Source organism: Rhinolophus sinicus, linkage group LG03, assembly GCF_036562045.2.
Source record: "Rhinolophus sinicus isolate RSC01 linkage group LG03, ASM3656204v1, whole genome shotgun sequence".
Lineage (NCBI taxonomy): Eukaryota > Metazoa > Chordata > Mammalia > Chiroptera > Rhinolophidae > Rhinolophus > Rhinolophus sinicus.
Genome location: NC_133753.1, coordinates 177,172,242 through 177,196,182, shown reverse-complemented (window position 1 = coordinate 177,196,182; position 23,941 = coordinate 177,172,242). Strand labels below are relative to the sequence as shown.

Below are 23,941 nucleotides of genomic sequence, written 5' to 3'. Positions count from 1 at the left end.
GTGTGTAACTTTTCTTGACATTAGTCTTGCCAACCCCCAAATCTGCGTCACCCAGAGCCCCGCCCAGGCAGCCATGACTTCAGGCAATCTCACCCTCTTTTAGTTACTAGAGGAAAGTCCTTGACCCAGTAGTGTCTACGTATAGACTAGCCAAAAGCCCATGACACGGTCTGCTCCAAAAAAGATGAGTTGGCCAAATAAAAATCTCTCTTGTAAAAGAGATTAGTTCATTCGGGAGATTTTGAGAAAGGGAAAAGGGGAGTTGAAATGGGAAGGTCATGGTGGTGATAAGAGCTGGAAGGATGTCATGTGTGATAAAGTTATGAGGAAGCAGAAATTATGAGAAAGCAGATGTTACAATGCGGGGAGTGGGGGAACGTACATATAAAGTGTGGAGGATGGGCAAGATGCAGCTGTGGACCCAGGGCAAGGCAGTGGGAGAAGTCCAGCCCACTGCAGGCATTACTGGAAGAGACTTTAAAAGTGATCATGAAACCCACCCCTCAGTGATCTGCTTTCATTATCACCATGCCCTGGCAAATCTAAACAATGTCAGTAAAGAAACCCTTTGCTGGTCTAATTCTAAACTATTGCTGTGGTGCTTGTTAAGTTTTTTAATTAATTTTTAATTGAGATATGATTGACATTTAACATTGTATTAGTTTTAGGTGTGCAACATAATGATTTGATGTATGTATATATTGTGAAATGATTTCCACAATAAGTTTAGTTAACATCCATCACCACACAGTTACAATTTTTTTCTTGTGATGAGAACTTTTTAAGATCAATTCTCTTAGCAGATTTCAAATATATGATACGGAATTGTCAATATTATTGAGTTTCAATAATATATATGTAAGCGTCAAGTTAGCATGCTTTTTCATAATGTATCCTTTAAGAAACACTGTATTCTAAATAGAAATTAATTCAGAGAACTTCTCATTAGTAGTCGGTCCCAACACATGTGGACTCAGCTCCCCATATTTACTCCAAGGTAAATTTTTCAGTTTAGAGCTGTTGAAACTTTCCAAGGGTATAGCTCATTTCTCCAAAACTCTGGAGTATGACTTATGTCTCCATTTGAATAGTAAATTCAGAATAGACCACAACAGCACAATGTTTGTGAAGAAAAAGGAACACAACTTGAGTTACTTTAATTCTCTCATTGGACCACTTACAGTTTCTAATTTGTATATAAAATCTAAATATTTTTATTTGGCAAGTGCAAATATTTGCCAAATATTTTTATTTGGTAAGTGCAACATTAAATTCATTTGTACAAATTCTACTGAATTTGAATATCCTTACACTGGAATATAGTCTTTCTAAAGTGTGAACTTTTTGTTTTAAAGCTAAAGAATAAATCAGGAATAAAATATTTGTGATGATTATTGAAAACAAATTTGTCATGTGGAAGAGGGTAGCGTTTTATATGATCTGTCAAATATTCCAAGTGCACTGTGAGCTGGATCTCCTCTGCTCACCCCACCTCCAGCTTCACCCCCCTCCCAGTTCCGATTTCTAGCATTCTTCAACCTGCTCTGTGACAAAGAAGGTGAGGACCACATTAACAGCATCCTCACTTCCAGTTGGGTTTGGCCAACGGAGAGCTGTCAGAGGAAGTCAGGAAATCAGAAGGCGAGTGGAGAATGATGTTGGGATGTTTGTTCCACTGTCTGCCTCCCTATTGGTTCACCCAGAGGACTGCATCCCTTGCAGAAGGCCACAGCTTCTTTAGGTAACTGTCTCACCATGGTTACTCTCTTTGGTTCCCTGTAACTGTGTCCATTGCTTTTCCTCTCATACCTAGACTATTAATCAAAGTCCCAGAAAAACAATGGCACCTCCAATGAGGACAATGTGAGGAGAGTTTAACAAAGAAACTCATCACAGAGATGAGAACTGACTATTGGGAATCCACTAAGGACACCACAGTATCCTGGGACTGAAACCAGCAAAGCTATGTTGACATCTGATGGATGAAAGAGGCAAAGAGAGGGAGCTCCCGGGAAGGACACAGCAAACCCACAGCCAGGGAGTCAGATGAATAAATGCCTCAACCTCCTTTTCCTCCTTTCCTCACATCTCTTACTGGTACTCACAACGAGAAGCTGGAAAGCCAGCCAGGCAGCCTGTTGTGTATCACAGCCGGCAGCCTGGGCCATGGGGCAGATGGAGAAGGGTGGAAAATGGAACAGAGGGGGCAAAGGGAAGGAATCCAGCACGAGATGGTAATGACTGCCCATTGTCCTAACCCTAGGACACTTCACAGTGCCAGGTATTGAGTTATTGCTTCTCAGCTTCAAACCCACTCTGCTGTTCTCTGCTCTGTGATGCTGGGGCTGGGGCAGGGCTTCTGTTTTGCCAAGTGGCTCCTTTTTAGGCCTTGCCAATAGGAGCACTAGAGAAAAAACAGGAGTCTGGGAAGGAAGGAAGACGACTTGCTCCTTCCTATTTGCTTCCTATTGGCCTCTAGGTCCTGCCAGCACCACCCAACTTTGATCTTCACCCCAGCAGAGACAGTTCACTCCAGCAGCAGCAGTTGACTCCAGCTGGAAATTTTTCTAACACTGGGAGAACTAGTTTCATTGTGCCCGCCTTGGAGACACCAACACCAAAGGGCCAGCACCCTGTCCTGAGAGGTTTCAGTCCCAGCCTTGTGAGAACCTGCCTCTAAGCTTGGAGACAGCAGTGGCTGAGGGGAAGCTCCTTCTCCATGTCTGAATTTCTGCTCTGTGGGAACCCTCATAGTTTTAAAAATTTCAACTTCTTTCCTTTGTTTCCCGAGGCCTAGGAGAAATGGGTTCTTTCTGCAGTTGTCATTGCCATGACCATTTTGTGTTCTCCTTCTGGCACAAATGAAAGAAGACTGGGTCCCTGAATCACCATGTGGAGGAAAGCTATCCACCAACCAAGTATGGGTTCACCAATCTGTTATTTGAGCAAGAAAGATACTTCAATTCTATAAAACCACTAAAATATGGGGATTATTTCTTACAGCAACTACCTGTACATAACTATTATGCCTAAAGAACTTTTAAAAACACATGTTTCTAGACTCCATCTCAAACCTACAAGTTCAAAAATTTCTACCACTGCATCTAGTAATCTATAATTTTAAAATGCTGTTCAGTCTGGTTTGGGAAGCAACGCCTAAAACACCCTAAAGGGACAAATATTAGCATTCACCAAGCAGCAACTAACCAAATTATAGGTATTGCACTTAGAAAGAGTTAACCCATACCTCCAGAATTAACCTTGTACTTTTTACTGTTCTTTATATAGAAATCTCACTAATAGACTCAGTTCGAAGGAGCTCAGCATGAAGTGAGCTGTGGAGGTCTTTGTCATTCCAAGTAGGAAAGGGCTTTCAGATAGACCCATTGCCTGCCAGCCACTGACTGCCCTTGAAAACCGGAGCTTCTGCCAAGTATGTGGCAGGCACTGGGCCGGTTTCCATAATAGGGACAATGGCTGGTGCTCCTTGTCCCAGAGAACTCAGTAATGCCTGGCATGAGACGGTCTGACACAGCTTTTCATGCTCTCCTGGATTCACACACTCGCTTCAGTTCTGATGGATGTTTTCAGATGACAGCAGTAATTAAGGCAAGAACTTGGTGACAGGCATCTCCCTGGGGTCTCCCACAGGCGTTGGCTCTTGACAACTGGCAAGATTTTTTGAATACAAATGACAACCTGGAAGAGAGGGTGAAGGAAAAGGCAGGGCCTGGGTCGGAGGTTTCATCCTGTGACTAAGGATTACGGTTAAGGGTGCTGATGGCTGGCAGGTACCAGCACCCTCCCCATGTTTCTCAAACTGCTCTAAGTGATCACTGTTGAATCTGTGTCTCTACCTAGGGCAGGAGAGTAGAACAGCACAACAGAAAGTGCCGCCATGACAGGCTCCTTGAAATGTCTTCATAAGGACTTCATTCTTAATAGAGAATCTGAGGTTGAAGAGTTCACCCTCAGCCTCCAAACAGGATGCTCAGTTACACACAATTCACACAGAAAGCGTTCCTGGGAAGCTTAAGGGCATGTCCCCACAGCAGCCTGGTATGCCCACATCAATAATTACGTCTGGTGAGAGAAACATAGATTGAAAGAATTACATGTGTAACTTTTGGCATGAGGAATGGAATGAAGTCAAATGTAAACAACCCTACGCAGTCCAAACCCCACAACAAAAACCCACCAAGATTTTTAGCCTATTGGCCAAAGTCGTTATGGGTAGGGCTAACAAGAGACTGCAGTGACTTGAAATGGGAGAAGACCCTCCAGCCCCCATCTTTCTGCAAGAAGGAAGCAGATAGGTAGGGAAAGCTGCTCAGCCACCTAAACTGACATATTTGCCCTCTTCAGAAATGGGCAAAGGGGATGATGAGAAAGATAGAATCTCAAGAAAGAAAGATCAGGGCTAAGAGCCATGGGAAAAAATAGACTTGGGAACTACTCCTAGGGAGCAGAACTGGGGTCTAGGCAAAGAATGTCACCCATGTCCAGAGAGGCACCTGGCCACTTTGCCCAGGAGGTTTCAGAATTGCTAAGGACCAGTAACTGCTATGTGCTTCATAGCCTTCCCCTGTTTGAATGGGAATATTTATTCTGATTATCCTCTCCCTGGTTTATCACCTTTAATTTTGTGTATATGTGACGCAATTAACTAGCTTTTGTCGTTCATAAGTCTCTGTCTCCTACTGTTCGAAATACTCCTTCTGGTAGGCAGACTTTTAAAGATGTCCCCTAAGGGCTTCTGTCTTCTGGTTGTTCAAACACTAATCTAGTTACTGCTATCACGGGTCTTGATGGATGTAATTAAGATCACAGCTGGCCTTAACATTGGTGGTATTGTCTTGAATTATGTGGGTGCACACAATATAATCACATGCCCTTAAATTTTGAGAACATTCTCTAGTGAGAGCAGATGAGTCAGGAGGGGAGGCAGAGAGGTTCAAAGCATTGCTGGCTTTGAAGGTGAAGCGGGCCAATGAGTGTGGGCAAATTCTAGAATCTGAGAATGCTCCCCAGCCAACAGTCAGCAAAGAAACAGGGACCTCAGTCCTATAACTAAGTATAATTTAATTCTGCTGTCAACTGAGTGAGCATGGACATGGATTCATCCCCCGAGCCTCCAGAAAGAAAAGCATCCCTGCCAACACCTTGATTTCAGCCAGGTGACACTCTAAGCAGAAGACCACCTGAGTGATGCTGTATCTAGACTTCTGAGACACAGAACTGTAAGATAATAAACATTGTTTTAAGTGACTAACTTTGTGGTCATTTTTTATGGCAGCAATAGAAAATGAATACACTTCCTCTCCCATAACTGACCCTTAAGAAAGAGCCTCTAGATCTAGTGGCTTGCCTCTTCTGCTTTAAAAGTCAAGAGAGCTGCCAGATTCAGATGAAGAAAGATGAGCTTACAGCACTGGCCCTAAATGACAACAACAAGAGAAATCTAAGCAACACTGAATAAGTCACAATCTGTTCTCAGTCACTGAAGTAAAGTCTTCTCATGTCATCACTTAAGAACTGTGAACTCTCCAAATTTGTTGAGGTGGGATAAAGATAAAATCTGTTAGTGTATGGGATTGTGTACAACCCTCAGATCCAGATCTATGTTTATGAGGAACTGAAAAGCAGTTTAAGGCAGGTTGCTTAAATTACATAAAGTCTGCCTAGTAGAAAGAACCCCATGTGAATATTTCTAAGTTGCAGCTTTCCCTTCTGTGAAACCGGTGACATACCTTACCGTAGGAGATTATCCTAATGATATTTACCCAACTTAAGTCATTCAGGCATCATTTTTGCAGTTTTTTACTGTATCTTCATGTTACCTAATCTACTATTTACCTAATATTTTCCTTTAATTAACACACTTCACACTTTTGTTTTGCACAATAAAATAATCAAATACCTATTAAAAAATTTAAATCTCCATCCATGTAATTCCTGTATCATCTCACATATGTTCTTTGAGAAACCATAAACTGAGACAACCAAAACATAATAACTAGTAGATGACCCTATACAAATGTAAGGATTGACTTACATATTTTCAAACATTATTCAGAAATTTTTGGGGGGGATAACAATTAAAAACAAAAAACTTCCAGGGCAAGATATATATATATATATTCACGATATCCTTATCACCTAAAGCTTGTATGTACATTTGTTCAACAGTTGGCCCACCGGCCCAGGCAGGTGAGACGATTACAAGAGGGAGAAAGAAGCTTCCCTCTAGTTTTCAGAGTTTCTGGGTTATACCAGTTTAGCCATTCTGCTAACATATCACTGGTAGTCAGGATCCCAGAATAGACAGTGCACACGTCTAGACAGGTCACATGACATCATCACCCTGGCAAGGAGCAGGAGCCGTGTAGTGATGTTACTCAGAGGAGCAGAGGAAGAGCTGAGAGAACTTAAAGGAGTCTGGAGGTTGGAATCTGTGTAGGGACGGCCACCCCACATCGCATGGGATTAAGAACAGTTGATACGAGTAAAAACAGGTACAGTGTGGAAACATGTATATGAGCCCCCTGAACCTTAGATATAATCTCAGGGTGAGGGTAGGAAATCTGAAAAGAGATTAAGCTTCTGCTACCCAAAGGAATAGCAATTTAAAAAAAAAAAAGAAAAGAAAAAGAAGAAGGCCAGGTATAGCAGCAGAAAGAGCATTGAATGTTTTGCACACCTGAATTTGACAACTGAGATTTGTAGGCACAACTGCAATTCTAGGAGAACTAGCTGTCCTTTGCTGACAGCTGACTATGTGGCAGACCCGTGCAGGAGCTACCTCGCGTGGTCTCCTCCACACCTCAGTTATGTTGGTATTATTTGCCTACTTTATGGATGAGAAAACACAGCCTTAGAGATGTTACATAACACAGCCAAGAACTCCCAGGTAGTGCAGGGCAGGGCCAGGATGCCAATCCAAGCCATCTGGTCCGAAGCCCAGACTTTCAATTAATTAATTCATGCTCAAGGGAAAACACAACTTCAGGTTGTTAGCTTCAGAGAGTCTATTATTTGAAGTTGATTCCCTATAACGAATTGCTACTATATAAACTTTGATGATGTCTAATACACATACAGAAAAGTGCACGTAAGTGTACAACTATAAGCTTTCACGAACTGAACACACCCATATAACCAGCACCCAGAACAATAAAACGTGAGCAGAACTACAGAAGTCCCCCTCAATCACCCTTGCTGCCATTACCCCCACCCCAAGGCTAAGCATTATCCCAGAGCTCACTATTCTCTGCTCCAGAGGTCAGTTCTTGCAGACTTGGCCTTTATGGATCTGGTTCACGAGACTAATAGTCCCCATGTCTCTTTTCAAAGCTGTTTCATCAAAAGAAACCAAAGCTTCAGGTGCTCAACGTACCAGCTTCCCTCTTTCTGCCCGTTTTTAAGTCAATTCAACTTGGCAAACATTTACTCAGCTATTAGCTGGGCAATTTGTTGAGCAATGGGTTAGAGAAACAAATTAGACAATCATGTCCCTGCCTCCCAAAACAGCAAAGGATTATGACGGGGTACTTGTGTCCTGTTAAACCTCTTTGGAAACTGTAAACGCGTGCAAGGTGGTATTATGGATAGTTTATGGCTGGAATAGCACATGCCTGACAGGCACTAGTGATCTCCAAGGGTGTCTGGACTGAGAGCTTTTACAAGAATCCCCTAAATCACCTGGGTGATGCAAGATTAAAGAATAAGTTCAGAGCTACTTTGGATCACACTTTTTGGGCACATTTTCCAAAGCAGCTGATAATAAATTATTAAAGTGAAAGTTGTCCTTTATATTTTCTGAAAGTTCTTGGATTATCATGACAATGTCTCAGGGGCAGGAATAGGATCTAGATATAGCCACCCATTGTCTGACAGCCTGTTCCCTGAGGGTATCAGTCACTGTTCCCTGTAATTCTCTCGTCAGAATACTTATACAGACTAGTTAGAAGTGTGTGATATGTGTGTGCATGTTTGTATGAGTGTCTGTGTGTCTGCAGAAAAATGTAGACTTTATAGACAAACGCACAATCTTTGCCTTAATTTCCACATTTAAGGAAATGTTCCCAGTTTTTGAAAGTCATGCTTTAGTAGTCATTACTTCCCAGAAGACAGAGCCCACGCTATTTCTGTTCTTTATTTCTGAAAAGCAGTTGACCTGTCTGTCTTCTGGTTGTCCACCAACCCTACTCACCACCCTTCTTTGTGTCTCAGGAGAAGGTCCCCTTGTTTGGCCCCAACAGGCCCCTGGCTATCCGGTTTCCTAGTTGAGTCCCAACAATGGGAAACAATGCGAGGAGATCAGGAAGAGGGAAGAAAGAGAGATGGAAGTAAACGACCCCCTGGCTCCTTCCCTGCCATGTCACCTCCGTCTGGCTGCACCCCTTCACCCAAGGTCCCAGGTCCTGTTGAGCTGCTCTCTCCACACAGCTCTTATTCTCTCTCTCCCTCTGTCCCTCTCTCTCCTCCACTTATCTCTTGGACTCCCCTCTGTTTTGGTAACTGCTCCCTCCTCATCTTCCTTCAGGTTTAGGGATGGCAAAGTGATCCATCACACTATTCTGCTGTCCTTTTATAAAATTTTCCCCCAATTTCCCAATTTGAATGTGCCAGCTATTTCCCAGTAGGTTGTTAACTGATAGAGTAGCCAAATCCAGCACTGCAACCTGGGTAGTGATGCTCAAAGCATGACCTTGAACATCACCTTCAGCATTTATAGCAAATCCATTTCTCCTAGTCTTGTTTATAAAGATGCTATCTAGTTTCTTCAGCCGGGATTTATTGGGGGTGGGGGGGGGCCTTCATAATGGTCCCAGGCAAAATGATGCCATCTTTCTTCTTCTTTTCGACGCATTTATTTTTTCATAGATGGAGTAGGTGATGATGTTTCACCTTTAAGAAGGGACTTGCAGACCAAAACTAGCTTTTGTAAGATTTTATAAAATCTTGAAACTTTTTTTTTTAATACACACAGAGAGAAGCAGACGGGAACTTGATGGGTCACTTTCTATTAAAACGTAATACCTCTTTATGCCTCGAATTTCAAAAATTTCAGTGAGCATTTCTTATTTTGACATATGCAACCTCTTTTTACTACTGCCTTGTCATTTTGTGTCCTTATATTTGTTTTGTATCAACTCAACTATCTGTTGGCTGCTTATTTGTTTTCCCCCATAGCATAAGGATATACAGATATTCATCCTCAACTGAAAATACGAAAATAATAAACAATATTTTGCTCACACATTTTTACCACAAACAGCTGCTGTTATCAGCATTATTATTTTTGAATCTTGGATGTCATGGCAATAGTAGAGATGTGTAGTTGATTCCTTAATTAAGTAATGGGTGTACTACTGTTCTCAGCTCTTCAGCTGCCATTACCTAGCTGTCTTTCAGGGGCTTCTGTCTTAAGAAACCCCTGCATCTCATGCCATGAAATATAAAGGGATAGAGTAGAAGTAGCTGGGATATGGATGGGGATTTGCATGTAGGTCCCTGGGTTCTCTTGAACTAGTGACATGGAGAAATGATGAAAAATGCTTGGTATTAGAGAAAGTAAGTGGGTGAGTTTGCATTAATCAAAAGACAGAACTAAGGGGAGGTACAATAAAAGGGAAATAGGAAAAGACTTTGCATTGAGGTCAGGACTCGCAAAGAATGGTGCTGTTTTCCCAAACACTGGCCAGGTGAGAGGCAGAATTCCTCCATTCCTCCACCCTCTAAGTCAAGTTAATGTCTGCCACTAGGTGGCATTCACAGTCTGGAATAACCAAGGACATCACCAGACAGAGTCATTAGCTGTACTGCTGTGCTACATCAGTTTTCCTAGCATTAGTGAATTCTAATTTCAAATTCCGCTTTGGGCACATTTTAATATTCCATGTAATTTGTCAGTTTTCATTACAGATGGTCAAACTCATGGCCTCAAGCTGATACTGTTGTTGAAGTCACTGGCATGTGGTTTTTCTTCCATTGTTTAGGAATTTACACTTGGAGCTTGCTCCTATATTTTTCTCCTTAGGAACTTGACAAGATTTCTGCTTTAGAAATGATTAGAAATGATGTCCCAGGCAAATATTTCTTACAAACAGAGTGAGTAAAGCAAAGGTCTTGGGCCTGAAACAATTGGCCAGTTGGAGTTTTGTTTTGTATTGCATTGTTTTTCTTGTTTGGTAGCTTTATACAAAGCTTACCAGCATTTTCCTTTCCAAGAAAAATTAATATTGAACAAAGCATGTTAGATCACAATGGTATAAAATGCTAGTATGTTTTGATAGGTGCTTCTTTTGTAACACATATTGAAGACTCTGAGTTTACCCAGCAAGAGATATAAGCAATACAAATGTGATCCCTCTATAAAAGGTTTGTTCTTAACACAAAGAACGCTATGCATAATGTTTACATATATGCATACAACTAAAAATAGCTAAATATCATGGTGTCAGCATTGATCTAGATTTTCACAGACATATGTTACTTGAGTGGCTTATGCCAGTGTTTCCTACTAAGGAAGGACATCCAGTGGAAACCCAGAGGGGCAGATGGACTCTTCAAATGAATCCATCTTCAGCTCCCAGGGTCTCTCCTGTAATTTTCTGCAGGACCTTCTACCATGCTACAGAGTGGGTTGCAAAGCTCTGAATATCTGCAGTTTCATGGGGAGCTGGGCATTTCGAGGTTCATTTTGTGGGATAAAGAAGTTTCTTTGAGACCTAGCACATCGTATGATGGATACACGTGACAAACAGCTATCTTATGTGACTGAGCCTGCAGCAAGGCCAGTGAACTGAATGTTGGTTATGGGTCACTCCTAGCCTACAGAACTCAGGAGCATTTCTCTCAACAGATGTCTCTGATTCTGTCCACAGGCCACCAGCCACCATCAGACTATTGTCCTATGTCACCATGTCTGGTGACTGTCTGCCAAAACAACCATTTTAGCTGCCATAGAAGATAAAGAGGTTCCCAGTTTTACACTATTGACCTCCCCAAATGAAGAATGGCCTCCAAACCCTCAAACAATAAGTTGTCCTGAGGTTATAGATAAGCATGAGTTATTTATGAATATGTTGATTACAGATATATTACAGCTGAGTCCTAAGCGCCACTGATGTCACAATAACATCAACTCTGGATTACGCTTTACCAGTGACTGTGCCCAAAGGGGAAACCAGTTGCTGGGGAATAGTAGGCAGTATAAGTCAGTATTTAGTGGGAAAGCATTAGAGATAGACTTTGTTAGCTAGAACTTCCTCACCCACCAAGCACTCATTCTTGACTGGGAACAGTTCAATATGGAGGACAGCTTTCCTGTGGAGGACAGCTTCACCCTTCATGGCGGTAGAACATTGCCCTGTGTCCTTTACTGCTCACTCTGTTTTCTTTATTAAGAGTTTATTTGGTATTTTCCACCTTCTTTCTATTCTTAGTCTTAAGTCCTGATTAATGCCAAAACCAAATGATCTAATTTCAAAATCATATAAGTTCTTACTATATGCAGATATGTTTGCATACGTATATGATTATTTTACATATATAACTATTTACACATTCATATTTACATCACTCACGTGTGCATGCATACATATAAAAGGACTTGGCTTTTTTTATTGAAAATTAACAATATGTTATGGATTGAATGTACATGTACCCCCAAATTCATATGTTGACTCCCTAACTCCTAATGTGATGGTATTAGGAAGTGAGGCCTTTGGGAGGTAATTAGGTTTGGAGGAGGTTACGAGGGTGGAGCCCCCATCGTGGGATTAGCGCCCTTAAAGGAAATGAAGGGACACCAGAGCTTCCTCTCGCCACCATGTGACGACACAGGAGAAGGCGGCCATCTGCAAGCCAAGAAGAGGGCCTCATGGAAAACTGAATCTGCTGGCACCTTCATCTTGGACTTCTAGCCTCCAGAACTGTGAGAAATAAATGTCTGTTGTTTAAACCACCCAGTTTATGGTGTTTTGTTACAGCAGCACAAGCTGATTGAGACGTATTAATATCTATATAAAGAAGACACAGAATGGAAGACCATACACCTACATGTCAACAGTAGACACCACACAATTGTGGAATTGTTCCCTTTGTTAACTTCTCCTCCTTTCCGTTTTACCTGTTTTCCAAGTTTGCTGCAATACTCAAATATACTTTTATAGACAAAAAACCATAATGTAACAGTTTTTGGAAAAATATATTCAACTGTAATAATAAAGCAGTGTCATGCAGGGCGTCATGTGGGGTTCCTGATCCCGCTCCCCACATAAGAACACAGGATATGGTGAGGCCAAAAAGGAACACCCACGGAGCCATAGGTAGGGGAGTCATACCCGTATAGTCTTGCTGGTGGCTGGTTTGGAGACACAAGAAGCAGGAGCCACACGATCTGCAACCCGCCGCCCACTTCTCTGCCAACCAACCTCACTTGTTAACTGCAATCCGCCTCTCTGCAATCCGCAATCCGCGCTTGCTAGCTCAGCCACGGCAGTTATATTAGTGGCTAATGGCTAACCAGTAACAGCTGATGGCCAACTAGTCACAGCTGATGACCATCTACTACCTGAACCAGCACCTTTCCACATGAGGCTGAGATCCTGGAAACTGCTCTCTGGTAATCTGTCCTCACAAGAAGTATGTTCCAATAAAAAAGGAAAGATGCAATTGGTCTTAGAGCCTGTGGGGGCAGAGCCCCAGAAAGTAGTTTACAGGCTCTCAGCCTCACGTGGAGGGGTGCTGGATTGGGTAGTAGATGGCCATCAGCTGTGGCTGATTGGCCGTCAGCTGTAGCCATTGAGCCATTGGCCACTGATATAACTGCTGCGGCTACGGAGGAGAGTGGAAGAGAGTGGAGGAGAGTGGAGGAGAGTGGAGGAGAGTGGAGGAGAGTGGAGGAGAGTCATCAGTCGGTTGGCACAAAACGGACAGCAGGTCGCACGTCCAGTGAACCCAGCCTCCAGTGAGACCATAGTGGTATGACTCCCCTACCTATGGCTCCGTGGGTGTTCCTTTTTGGCCTCACCATATCCTGCGTTCTTGTGTGGGGAGCGGGAGCAGAGACCCCGCAGGCCGCCCCGCCCGACAAATGGCGCAGCGAGCAGGGTCTCCTGCACGACAGAGCCTGACAGCCAGGATGTCTCTCAAGTCTTTGCTTACCAGGCACTGACCGGGCAGTACTACTTACGTGTGTTCTCATCTTAAGCAGAGGTGATAACATGGGCCTGACCCTATTCAGGGATGTTGAGGAGTCAAATAAGAAGGTTACATGAAAGCTCTTTACAATTAGAGTGCCTACGTAAAAATGTGCTGACTTATTTCAGTGACATTTGCATTCTCTATGGGCTGGCTGTGCACCTCCTCTGACAGGGAACTCCCAGCAGCGGGGACCAGGCATGAGCCTTCCTGTGGGACTCCCCAAAGTCCCTGGTCCGGCACTTGTGGACAGAAACAAGCAGAACTGCAGAACTGCTAATGTCAGGATTGGAAGAGTCCCAGACTTCGTTCCAAGAGTCAAGAGCCAAAGTGTGTTTCGGAGGATATCCTGACCATGGAATTCCACAGGAACTAGGGTTTTCAGATAAAATACAGAACACCCAGTTAAATTTGGATTTCAGATACAGATAAATGTCAAATAATTTTTTAGTATGAATATGTCCCAAATATAGCACCAGATATACTTACAAGTATACTAAAAAAAAATATATATATATATATATATACATATATATTATGTATATATATATTTATCTGATTGTTTATTTGAAATTCAAATTTAACTGGAAGCCCTGTATTTTTATTTGTTAAATCTGGTAACCATAATGGGAATTTTCACCCTCCTTCCAATTTGGTTGGTTGGTTGGTTAGTTCGTTTTTACTTATTATACTCAGCCGCTTAGTGGCAGTTTAGGTTTTAACAAATACACCCTGAGCCCTTCAGATATGGCACCACTGCAAATAAACCTGGCGGACAATAAACAATGAAAGCCTATCTCAATAGCATTGCTGAGGCTGGTTGGGTGCTGGGGAAGCATGAGGTGGCTGTGGGGGGCCCCATCGGCCTTTTCTCAGGACATTATAAACTGAAAAGAGCGCTCAGAGAGACTGTTAGGGCCACATCTTGTCCATTCGGCCTGGCCATTGCATACAAACAGCACCTGCATTAGGCAATGAGCTCACCTACCTATAAACTGGAGCCATTGTTCAGCCCCAGTGAAACTGGCTGGGGGCAAGGAGGGATTGAGAAACAAGAAAGGACAGCCCAGTGTGAGGTCAAGATTGGTTCCATTGAGCCACAGCCTTCTTGACACAAGGACTCTCTTGTCTCTGAATGATGGGATAGTTGATGTAGGAGAGGCCAGGAGAGAAAGTCAGCTTTTCCTGTAGGAGAAGCAAACAGCCAGCCAGAATTTGTAGGCTAAGCGTGTGAAGGGCCTGACCTAGTCGCCCTTCACAACCAGCCACATGCCCTGAAGCCCCACTGTTGGCTTCATACTCTGGGGACACCTAAGCATTTGCACGAGGTTACAGCATTTTCCTATCTAACAAACACATTTTAAAGGATTCCTATACCTAAGAATTTACTAACAATCAGCCAACAGAGGACAGGGCTAAGGAGAAAGGAAGAGCCATAGACTAGAAATTCAGAGCCTTGGCTGTGTGACCTGCGTCAAATCACTTCACCCTGTAAATTAAGAGGTAGAACTCAGAGACCTACCACTGAGGCACTTCCAGCTCTGTAAAACTGATCAATGAGTGAGATGCCGGGTCAGTATGCTTTGATAAGAAAAAGGATTTCATGATAGCTTAGAAATTTACAGCTCAGTTAAGTTCTCAAGATTCACTTTAGAACAGAGCCCTATGGTGAAAGGGTTGGCAAGTGACATGGGACTAAGAAAGAGCTCAGCCCTGTGAGACTTACTACCTGAAGCTCTTCATTACACTCCTAGTAGGCTCAGCTCTTCATGATAAGGCCATGTGTACTATATGAGAGAAAGCTGTGGTAAATTCAAAATTCAACAACCATTCAATGTGTCCTTTCTCCAGGCAGGCAGTCTTGGAAACCAGAGTATAAATTATAAATAGTTGCTGGTATGGGCTATTTCCTTCATTCATTACCAATTCAACAAATACCCATTTATTGAGCATCTACTCCATGCCAGGACTGTTCTAAGCTCTAAAGATACAGTTTTAAAAGACTTTCCTCTCTCCAAGCACGATGAAGAAATAGTCTACATAGTATGACTGTTCCTCCAGGTGCTAACTGAGCAAAAGCAGGTTACATGTTACTCTGGTATTTTATTCTACATCATTCCCAATCTTCATTCAACCACCTTGTTCAAATCATCACCAGAGAATCAAGAATTGTCATCAGTTGAATTGTGGCCCCCAGTACCTCAGAATATGAGCTTATCTGGAAATAGTGTCTTTGCAGATAATCAAGTTAAGAGGACATCATTGGGGTGAGCCCTGATCCTATAAGATTGTCTTTGCAAAGGGGAAATTTGGACCCAGAGACATGCACACAAGGAGAATGCCATGTGAAGATGAAGGCATTCACAAGTGATGCATTCACAAGCCAAGGAACACCAAAGAGTGTCAGCAAACCATGAGAAGCGAGGAGGAGGGCATGGAACAGATTCTACCTCACAGCCCTCAGAAGGAACCAACCCTGCTGACACCTTGATCTTGGATTTTTAGCCCCTAGAGCTGTGAGACATACGTTTCTGTTGTTTAAGCCATCTAGATTGTGGTACTTTGTTACAGCAGCCCTAGGGAACTAACACAGAAAGCCTTGATCAAATTGTGCTATTCTCTTTGCTGAAGGTAGGCAGGGGTATAAAGAAGGAATATATGGAGAGTGGAAACAGATTAGGGTGTAAGTGAGTGTGTGTGTTTCCCTGAGAACACTGGGCCTTTAACACACTTAGTTCTTAGTTTAAAGGCCCAGAGCTTTTGGAAGAGTTGGAGGCAGGGTCTACAGAACTCCCTAGGGGACTTGTGGCCAAGCTGTTTATCAACATTGGCCAATTCTGACCTCATCTTTGCAAGTCTCCCCTTTCTCCTCATGGATTTGGGGTCTGACTTTGAATCTTGCCAGAACCTCCTGTACCCAACCCAGGCCACAGCTCCACTCAACCTCTATTTTGAATACATAGTTTTAGCTTCCACTTCCTGTTCTCCTAATCTCCAATGTGTGACTCAATCCTGACTTCGCCTTTGGCACTATAGCAATGATACCAAGAGCTCATGGAGGCCGTGACCCAGTTTACACCAGCGACAGGATGGGAATCTTGGAGGATGTTAGGGATCTTGCAGGGGAGGGTATGAAGCAGGGGAGAGGGTTTGTAGGATGAGGATTCATTTGGCTCAGATCGTAGAAAAGGGTCATAAACTCACACGTGGAGTTTTTCTCGCACTTTTGGGTATATCACCTGGGAGGACAGTTGAGACAGATATCATTATTCTCTTTATCCAGTTTCCACGTCACAGATAAAGAAACTGTGACCCACAGAAGCTACAAAACTTGACCTAAATCATGCAGTCACTATGTGAGACAGCATCTGGCTTTAAATACTAGTTCTTTGTGCCCAAGCAGGCTCTCCCGCAATAGGTCAGGACTCAGAAACTGAAGGAGGACGCAGAGTCAAGCTAAGACGATGCAGGTAGAGGCAGAGCAAAACTATCCCTGACTTGGCTCTTCCTCCTTGTCAAGTACAAACTGGCCAAATACCACATGCTAACAACAAACACCTTGCATTGAAGCAACACCTCACACTGACAGCGCTTTTACAAGCATGATCTCATTTGATCCTCACTACTAACCGTATAAGGTAGGCAGGGTAAACCTGGTCATCCTCATTTGACAGATGACACATCCAAGCAAAGGCAGACGAAAGTCTCTGCGCGTCATCTTCTTTCCTACTGCCTAGACATGGGGTCTAGTCCAGGCCTGGCAAATACCTGGACCACATACAGCCCATCTCTTCCCATATCCAGGGCAGACATTGTTAACCAATCACAGCATTGTGCCCAGATTGGGCTTCGGGCTCCCCCTCAACTCAGTCTCCAGGCAGCCATTATCAGCCAAAGAGGTGAGCAAGGAGAAGACTGTTTTCCAGTTTGCACTAAGCTGTGCTGATAACTGGCTCAAGGAACAGAAACCAAATGCAAAGGGCATCTGGTTAGCCATCTGGTTCAGGGCCCAAGAAGACCCTAATAATTTGACTGTTCCCATATACCGTGTTTCCCTGAAAATAAGACCTAGCCGGACAACCAGCTCTAATGCGTCTTTTGGAGCAAAAATTAATATAAGGCCCGGTCTTATTTTACTATAAGACTGGGTCTTCATAATATAATATAATATAATATAATATAATATAATATAATATAATATAATATAATATAATATAATATAATATAATATACTGGGTCTTATATTAATTTTTGTTCCAAAAGACACATTAGAGCTGATTGTCTGGCTAGGTCTTATTTTTGGGGAAACACGGTAGTCAGTCTTAACAATTTTTAACACAGCAATAATAGCTGACTTTTGTTTTTTTTAGCACTTATTATGTGCTGGGGCACTATATTAAGCACTTTCCATGCATTTTCCTAAAAAAGTAGTTGTAGTATTCTCATTTCAGAGATGAAGAACTGAGGCTTTGAGAACTTAGGATAATTGCCCAGTGCCACCTGATACCACCAAAGGCCATGCACCTCTCCACTTCAGTGTACTGTCTCCTACACTGCAGACAAACAGGTTTTCAATTCTTCGTTAAAAAAAAAAAAGGAAAAGAAAAGCATTTCTTGCTTCCCCAACCCTTGAAATCAACTGCTTGGATAGGGAAGACAACAGTGAAGGGAGTACATGCCAAGAGCAAAATTTGTTGAGCAAACAAGCTCCACGAGGAGTGGCTAATGATCAGCGGTTGGTGGCCGGGTTGGGGGATTTGCAGTCAGAAAAGAGCTTGGACATGTGAGCTAGAGGGTCCACACATGTTGGCACAAAGTCCTTGGCAGTGCAGTTCAGCCAATGGGGCTAGAGGTTAGCTTTCCCACACTGACACATTCTTTCTTTTTGTTACCTATGTAACTTTACTGACCATTGTCACCCCAATAAACTGACACATTCTTCAGAGGAGTTCAAGAACCTAAATTTGAAATGTCCTTGTTATGAAGGTGTATTTGTCAAGGTAGGAGGGTAGAACATATTTGTAGCTTGATTATAACTTTTAGCACTGAAGATATCTGGTAAGTGGACCTGTGTTTTCACTTCTGTGCAGTACCCTGCATTTTGTAGGGGTAGGGGCAGTGAAAATGAGGCATCCTTGCTTCCACTGTTTTTGCTGCTTCTGTAGCCTGGCCTCTCGTGGGCATTTGTTGTCCTGTGGTGGTGAGAGCAGAGGCACCAGCCTTCCATCACTGGCTTCCTACGTGTGAGAGCATGTGCTGTGCATTCATTTAGTGGTGCCAATTGCTGCACGCCCAACCAGGGTCGAGGGTGGCTGTGGCCTCCCATCAGAGCAACCTCCTGATCTTGGCAATGGCCAGAGGCCCTGGAGCCAGGTCCATCATTGAGAAGGTGGCCTCCAAATGCAGAAGTAACCATGGCTCCCTTGGTGGTCTGGTTCTTTGGTATCACTTGGGAGTTGTTCTGGAAACCTTAATTTTGAGTCTGCTTCTTTAGCCCTCTGGGATCTCCTTGCTCCATTGAACTCACTCCCTTTGGTAATGTTTTCTCAGCTTTGGTCTTAACCTGGATTGATCCTCTGATTCTTCCTTTGGATGAATACGTCTGCTCCCTCGGTCTGCCTGACTTGGATGGGTGTGTGTCCTCAGAATGTCCCCCAGGTCCTTCTTGATGCCATCAAAGCCCGGGGGCCAGTCCCAACAGCACCCCACCCCAGCCCAGGCTTCTGGGAGCCTGGACCAGGACCCGCAGCCCCTCAGGGCCTGAGTCTCAGATGAAAGATCACACAAATGTATGTCAAGGCTCTAGGCAGCACAGGTCGGTGAGAGCCATTTGTGATGGTCACTGGGATTGTACATGAAGAGAGCGCAGGAAGGACCAGCAAATAGGCTTGACCTTGGTGACACTGTTAAGTACTGAGAATGGCACTCACTGGAATCAGAGGTAACAAAAAGCAAACAGAAAGTGTTCCTTGGCTTTCAAGTTCGTCTCCTACAGTTTCTCTGAGAGTCTTTCAAGAGCTTGGCTGAAACCAAGCAGTTTCACTTTATTACAAGTCCCTGCAAGAAAGTCTCTAAATTCCAGTGGCCCGGTTTTACCCACTTTTGCCTTTTCAGGTTGGAGTGATCTTATACAGACGTGCTGCAGTCTTACTCAAAGCCATTTTTGTCTCATCCAGTTTCATCTCCCAGCTCATGAGCTCATGGATTTTGCGTGATTTCGGTATGAAGTCATCAGCTAGTCCCCAGCTTTCTGCATAGGCTTGAAACCTAGGATTCTTTGAATACACTAGAGGTAAGCCCCACGGTTTGCTCTGAAACCTGAAACCCAGGGTTTCTCCCAGGTGCTCTCACATATTTATATTTATTGTATGGTTCAAATATTTATCTCTCTTTTAAATGCTAAAATCTTCCATCTTACTTTTTCTCTCCTCAGCCTTTGCAACCTTCCCTCTCAGAGAAGGAGAAGGCCCAGAAGGAACTCAGTCCTGGATTAGTCAGGTGGTCAAAACTCAGGGAATATTAGAGCTCTCAGTTTTCTCCTGAACATTGTGTAAGTACATGTTGGGAGCTGAAGCCACACTGAAATTCTAGTGGGAGGAGAAAAGAAAATTCCACCCTAAGACAATTGCATAAAAAATGGAAATAGTGTATATTTCAAGTATCCACTAATAGAGTCAACATGCTGAAACCGAGCCAGAATGTGTAGGCCTGGAATGCTGGAATGTGTATCAACTGAACATTCCTGATTTCCAAAGTCATAGCCAACAACAAAAATCACATTGTGGCATCAGAGCCTCTATTCTTTCTTGTGTACCCATGGGTTCTCTCTGAGCAAAGACCATGAAGGCGTGTGTGTGTGTGTGTGTGTGTGTGTGTGTGTGTACACACACATATACATATATATATATATATATATATGTACATATATATATTATATATATAAGGGCCAATATATACACCATATATATTTGGTATATATATATATATATATATATATATATATATATATATATATACTCCAAAACAAGAAAGTCATGAAGATGACAAGTTTGGGTTTAGTTTCAATTAAAAAAACTATTGGATCAAATGTAAAAAATCCACATAAGTCCGTTTAATTTGATTCGAGGAAGTATTATTAATTGAGCCCCTATTATGCTTCCAGTGCTAAATTAAGCTGTAGGGAATAATTTTGAGATGTCGAAATGATTCCTTTTCTTGAACAGTAGGAGAGGCTCATATTAAACATGTGAGCTAATTCTAGAGCAAAACAAGGGACAATACTCTAAGGCTGGTTACTGCCTTTAAACCTGGTAGGCAGTAAACAACAGAAAGAACAGGGAAAGTAAACAGGTAGAAAAGCATTAATTAGAGATGAAGCCCTTGACATTTGAATAGGTGTTGGGAGGTCTCTGAGAAAATGCTAACGTGGGTGGTTTTTCTCTGAAAGGAAATAAATCTAAATATAACTTGTCCCAAGGAGAGTTTGAGAAATGGTCAAGTGAAAAGCAAGAGACCCAATGCCAATCACCCCTATGGATTTGAGCTGTTCTAAGACCCAGAAAGCCCCACAAAGAGGAGGCTGCAAACCCAGTGGAAAGTTGGAAGGGAAGCCAGTGGGGGTAATTGGCTTTGGCAGAATGCCTGATCCCATGTCTTAGCCACTTTATTTTTGCTTTTCTGCCTGTAGTTGGAGGCAATATTGTCAAGAAAAGCATGAGAGTCTAAAATGAGGAAGAAGGAAAATCTAGTGGTGAGATGTGAGCAACGTATGAGAAGACAGGGTGGATATAAATCATAAGATAAAGTAACACCTTCACCACTCTTAAGTACACTAGAAAGTCCAAAATTTAATAAACTGTCTCTGCTCTTTTATCCAAACTCAGTCATCTTTCTAAATTGCCCATTTTATTTAGTGCCACTTTCATTATCTCAGACATTCAGAATGGAAATTTCTCTCCTTCTAGTGTAGGAGAGGAAAAACTTTTCAACTTTCTTTTGTTCATGGACTGGGGGCATTTGAATTAAACTAACAGAAGACAGATTAACAGTTGAAAAAGGTTATTTAGGAATACAAAGCACCTACGGTGAGAGTGCTCAGTGATGAAAAACTCGAAGGGGTGGTTAGAATTTGGGGCTTATATACTTAACTTAGTAGGGTAAATGGAAGGGGCAGAAAAGGTTCCTGTGGGAAGAATAATTAGATTTTTTTAGGGAAGACAAACACATTTTTAGAACAAATTGGTGATAAAAAATGTTGTGATAATATTTGTCTATTCAGGTATAGGTAGTCTTTCTGGCTTCATAAAGGCCAAAAACTCCTGCTGGAGGGTACATGTCTGGTAGGTTTACTTGTGGTCTCTCCTAGGGCTAGACCTGTTCCAAAGGGAATTTAAGGCAATCCTCATTTCTCGGAAGTTTTTACTTTTAGTCAGATAAGGGAAGCCCTGAAAAGGCTTCTTTCTGCATCTGTTGAATCTCAAATGTCTTCAGCTTAAAATAATTATACCAATTCCGGGGTTCCGAGTGGGTCCCCACACCTGTATCTCTGCTTTTAGTCCATAGCCTAAGACTGAGTTTCTAAAGGATTTTGACCATCATTTCTCTCCAAAGTCTAGCATGTGGCAGATGGTCCACTCATTTAATAGATCTGAATGACTATGTAAGTAAAGTAATAGAGTATTGTTTCCTTAATATTTATCAAAGAATAATAAACAAAAATCATGACACCTATTTGAGGACAATTACCAGAGATATGTCTTCAGTCCTGATCTGTCTTCTAAGATACCCACCTGTATGCTCAACTCTTTATGGGCCATCTCTACCAGGAGGTTGCATAGGCATCTCAAAGTCAACATATCCCACAATGAACCTATTGTCTTTTCTGAAAACCTGCTTCTCATTTATTTTCTCATTCAGTGAGTGGCACGTCACCAGCCATCCAACTGTCCAAGCTATAAAAATGTTATTTCTTATTGACTCTCTTCTTGTCTCACCCCCTATAGTGAATACTCATGCAGTCCTGCTGATTCTACCTCTACAGTAGCTCTAGAATGAACATTTCCTCTTTTCTCATTCTGTTCTCATCATTCTTACCTGATGTTCCAGAAATCTCTTACCCGGTTTCCTATTTCTGATGTCTTTTCTCTTCACTCCATCACCATAACATTTTTCAAAACAGGTAACCAGTCTGTTCCTGAATTCTCCAAGTACTCCAGTGTCCAGGGGTCACCTTTATTTAAATATGAAATGACATTATTCAGGCCCGACCCTGCATTACTGCTGGCTATAGGCTCCCCCATCACACTTTTAAGGGTCACAGTCCTCTAGTCTACACCAGGAACTTTCATCTTTTTCCGCTTTACTCCCCACTCTGGCTCCTCAATTTCACTCCCAGGTCAAGCTTAGATCTTGGCTCTTTGCCTCTCTGGTCACCTTAAGGAATTTTAGAATTACTATCTGCTTTCTTCATGTTCTATTCCGTTAGGCAAAAACAGACTTTCATTGAACCTCTGGAAGTGAGTCTTTGGAAAAGACAATAATGCTGGGACAAAATAGAAGGCATCAGGAGAAGAGGAAGAGGAAGTATGAGATGGACTAACTCTATAAAAGAAGCCATAGGCGTGAACCTACAGGAGCTGAGAAGGGCTGTTGAAGACAGGATGTTGTGAAATCACTCATTCCTAGGGTCTCCAGGAGTCGGATCTGATTCACCAGCATATAACATACACACTGCAAGTGATAGAGCATAATGATGACACAGGCAAAGGGACCCTCAACACCATTGTTTACGATACTTATTGGGCATTTTCTGTGTCTCACTAGCCATGATCCACTCAAGGTCATGACCTTGCACTGTCTGCCATGTTGCTCAGGACCTTCCCTCTTTAGAGCAGACCCTCTTCCCATCTTCTCTGCCAGAAACCTAATGGCCCTTGCCCCCCAGCTTTAGCAGGCAATACCCAAATTCTCATGTTTATTAGACAAACAATTTACTTCTTCATGGTGAAGATGCTTCCATCTAGACTACATTTTATAACCAATCAGTTCCATTAATTTATTTTCTAGAACAAAGGAATAGTTTTCTTCATAAGAGGAATTCTGCCAACCCCCTGAGCCAATCAACTTAAACTAGTGAGCCTCTTTACAACATGTTTGGTTGATGTATTATTATTGGGGTTAACTCTGACCTCATTTTTTTTCAGTTGGTTAATATTTTTTCCAGAAAAGTAGTCTCCCAGGCAGAAAGGGAATCAAATGTGTTAGGAGGAGAATCCATTGGGATATATGAAGAAACTATTAGAAATTCTGTATTATCGCTTCTCGGCCTTTTGGCTAAGATCAAGTGTAGAAATTCTGTATTTATTTTTCCAATTCTATTATGTGTTAATCTGTCTACACTGTATTATAGTCATATATCAAAGAAAGGTGGCTAAAAATATTTGCTGATAAAAATGTGAGACCAAAAACTTTAAGAGCAAAACTCCAATGCTCTTAGCATAGCTTCCAAGCCCTTTGCAAACAGTGCCCCGTTTATTAAAAGATAATTTTTAAAAAAAAGATAATTAAAAGATAATTTTAAAAAATGATAAAATCATGACTCTCATATAGATATAAAATGAAGGCATGTTAAAGATTTTATTTTACTCATTATTAATGAGGGACTAGAACTGGAGAATCCAAAGAATAAACCTATTTGTAGATCAGGAATATGGAAAGAAATGTGCTAATTCAG

General features: G+C 42.3%; 1 pseudogene; it reads left to right on the top strand.

Moving 5' to 3' along the window:
* Positions 1–23,521: 23,521 nt before the first annotated feature.
* Positions 23,522–23,645, top strand: LOC141570960 (U2 spliceosomal RNA; annotated as a pseudogene).
* The last annotated feature ends 296 nt before the right edge of the window (positions 23,646–23,941 follow it).